The sequence below is a fragment of the Oncorhynchus kisutch genome, linkage group LG3 (assembly GCF_002021735.2).
Source record: "Oncorhynchus kisutch isolate 150728-3 linkage group LG3, Okis_V2, whole genome shotgun sequence".
Lineage (NCBI taxonomy): Eukaryota > Metazoa > Chordata > Actinopteri > Salmoniformes > Salmonidae > Oncorhynchus > Oncorhynchus kisutch.
Window position 1 is genome coordinate 25,766,035 of NC_034176.2, and position 3,614 is coordinate 25,769,648.

Below are 3,614 nucleotides of genomic sequence, written 5' to 3' on the forward strand. Positions count from 1 at the left end.
TAAAACTCACGGGGTTCTGTCGTCATTATTATTATTATCGCGTAACTACTGCATCAAATATCTGCTAGGTACTTTTTTTTATGGTGACAAATTTTTTGCATATCCTATTCTTATAGCCACACCATTTTTTAAACTAGCGATACTTTTTTATGTTACCTTTATTTAACCTGTCAAGTTCTTACTGACAGCCTGCCTTTTTCAGGGGCAGAACAACAGATTTCTACCTTGTCAGCTCGAGGGATTCGATATAGAAACCTTTCAGTTACTGGCCCAACGCTCTAACCACTAGGCTACCTGCCGCCCCGATCACCTTATGGTACAACAAATAACTATCTGTTTGAGTTAGGTTCAAAGTTGTTAATCACAGTAATTAAGAAGTTTATGTGTGGGTTGTGGGATCACAAAATGCATTTCTATACTGCTGTTTAGATTCCATCTCTATGCGCAAGCACATGGCCTATGGGGCCTTCCCTACAAAATCTATGCTTCATACACTCTTTAAATTATATTAATAAGGCTTGCCTACAGCATATCACAACATAAAACTCAGAGAAAAAATAACATTTTGGATTTGTAAAGAGAATCCTCTCACAGTTTAATATTTTCAGAGAAATGCACATTGGGCCAGGGGTGCCAAACTGTTTGAAAATAGGGGTCAGAGGCTGCATTTGGACAAGAGGTCAAGGCCAATTCCCCTATACTGGGAACACATGGGCTGCGTTTAGACAGGCAGGCCAATTCTGATATTTTTTCAGTAATTGGTCTTTTGACCAGTCATATCAGCTCTGAAAAGATCTGATGTGATTGGTCGAAAGACCAATTACTGGAAAAAAGTTATCAGAATTGGCCTGCCTGTCTAAAGCAGCTCTCCTTTATCATACCACATATGTGGTGATCTATTTCTGCCCAGAAGAGTTAACCCTAATTTCAAAACACAATGTCTCTCATATGTCCTAACTGAAATTATATGCGATAGGCTATATTCTACTGTCTGGAGATTTTTTTTACGTAATGTAAAATTTAAAACAGGTTCAGCCCCTGGTTCGACCGTGATCTTGCAGAGTTACTCCACCTCAAGAATTGCGTTTGGCGAAAGGCTCGGCACATGCATACTCAGGCTGACTGGCTATCGTTCAGGCAAATGACAAATGAGTGCACTCAGGCTGTCCGGAAGGCCAAAGTTAGTTACTTTAAGGAGCAGTTATCTCTCTGTGGGTCTAACCCCAAGAAGTTCTGGAAAACTGTTGAAGACCTGGAGAATAAACCCTCCTCCTCACAGCTGCCCATGTCCCTTAATGTTGATGATTTGGTTGTTACTGACAAGAAGCACATGTCTGAGCTCTTTACTCACCTCTTCTTTAAGTTAGGATTCCAATTTGACTCAGCCATGCCTCCTTGCCCATCCAACATTCCCTCATCTCCCACTCCTTCTAATGCGACTATTCCAGATGCTTCTCCCTCTTTTTTCCCTGCCCCGCTACAAAGTTTCTCCCTGCAGGCAGTCACTGAGTCCGAGGTGTTAACGACCCCCAAAAAACATATGGGTCAGATGGTTTAGACCCTTTCTTCTTTAAGGTTGCTTTCCCTATCATCGCCAAGCCTATCTCCAACCTTTTTAACTGTCTCTCCTTTCTGGGGAAGTTCCCATTGCTTGGAAGGCAGCCAAGGCTCATCCTTTATTTAAAGGAGGAGCTCAAGCTGATCCTAACTGTTCTAGGATTATTTATATTTTGCCCTGTTTATCAAAAGTGTTGGAAAAACTTGTCAATAATCAACTGACTGGCTTTCTTGATGTCTATAGTATTTTCTCGTGTATGCAATCTGGTTTCTGCTCAGGTTATGGATCTGTCACTGCAACCTTAAAGGTTCTCAATGATGTCACCATTGCTTTGATTCTAAGCAATATTGTGCTGCTAATTTTATTGACTTGGCCAAAACGTTTGATAAGGTAGACCATTCCATTATTGTGGGCCGGCTAAGGATTATTGGTGTCTCTGAGGAGTCTTTGGCCTGGTTTGCTAACTACCTCTCTCAAAGAGTGTAGTGTATAAAGTCAGAAAATCTGCTGTCTCAGCCACTGCCTGTCACCAATGGAGTACCCCAAGGCTCAATCCTAGGCCCCACGCTCTTCTCAATTTACATCAACAACATAGCTCAGGCAGTAGGAAGCTCTCTCACCCATTTATATGCAGGTGATACAGTCCTACACTCAGCTAGCCCCTCCCCGGATTTTGTGTTAAATGCTCTACAACAAAGCTTTCTTAGTGTTCAACAAGTTTTCTCTACCCTTAACCTTGTTCTGAACACATCCAAAACAAAGGTCATGTGGTTTGGTAAGAAGAATGTCCCTTTTCCCACAGGTGTTATAACTACCTCTGAGTGTTTAGAGCTTGAGGTAGTCACCTCATACAAGTACTTGGGAGTGTGGCTAGACGGTACACTGTACTTCTCTCAGCACATATCAAAGCTGCAGGCTAAAGTTAAATCTAGACTTGGTTTCCTCTATCGTAATCTCTCCTCTTTCTCCCCAGCAGCCAAACTAACCCTGATTCAGATGACCATCCTACCCATGCTAGATTACGGAGACATCATTTATAGATTGGCAGGTAAGAGTGCTCTCGAGCGGCTAGATGTTCTTTACTATTCAGCCATCAGATTTGCCACCAATGCTCTTTACAGGACACATCACTCTACTCTATACTCCTCTATAAACTGGTCATCTCTCTATACCCATCGCAAGACCCACTGGTTGATGCTTATTTATAAAACCCTCTTAGGCCTCACTCCCCCTTATCTGAGATATCCCTCATCCTCCACATACAACACCCGTTCTGCCAGTCACATTCTGTTAAAGGTCCCCAAAGCACACACATCCGTGGGTCGCTCCTCTTTTCAGTTCGCTACAGCTAGCAACTGGAACGAGCTGCAACAAACACTCAACCTGGACAGTTTTATCTCAATCTCTTCATTCAAAGACTCAATCATGGACACTCTTATTGATAGTTGTGGCTGCTTTGTGTGATGTATTGTTGTCTCTACCTTCTTGCCCTTTGTGCTGTTGTCTGTGCCCAATAATGTTTGTACCATGTTTTGTGCTGCTACCATGTTGTGTTGCTACCATGTTGTTGTTATGTTGTGTTGCTTTCATGCTGTGTTGTCATGTGTTGCTGCCTTGCTATATTGTTGTCTTAGGTCTCTATGTAGTGTTGTGCTTTCTCTCTTGTTGTGATGTGTTTTGTCCTATATTTGTATTGTATTAATTTTTTATTTTATATCCCAGGCGCAGGTCCCCGCAGGAGGCCTTTTGCCTTTTGGTAGGCCGTCATTGTAAATAATAATTTGTTCTTAACTGACTTGCCTAGCTAAATAAAGGTTAAATAAATAAATAAGTCAATGATCCACCCTTCATAAACCAGTCATAAAGGTACTGCATGTAGTTCTGTAGTCTCTCCAGCATGGGGTGCCACTGACTAAAGAGAGGGCTGTGGATTAACAATCTATATGGAACAACAGGGAGCAAAGAAAATAGTAAGGATAAATAGAGATATAGTTATTTGAAAGCAAAACAGAGGAAAGGAAAGGTCACAATAATTATATTGTGTCATTACTTTGAT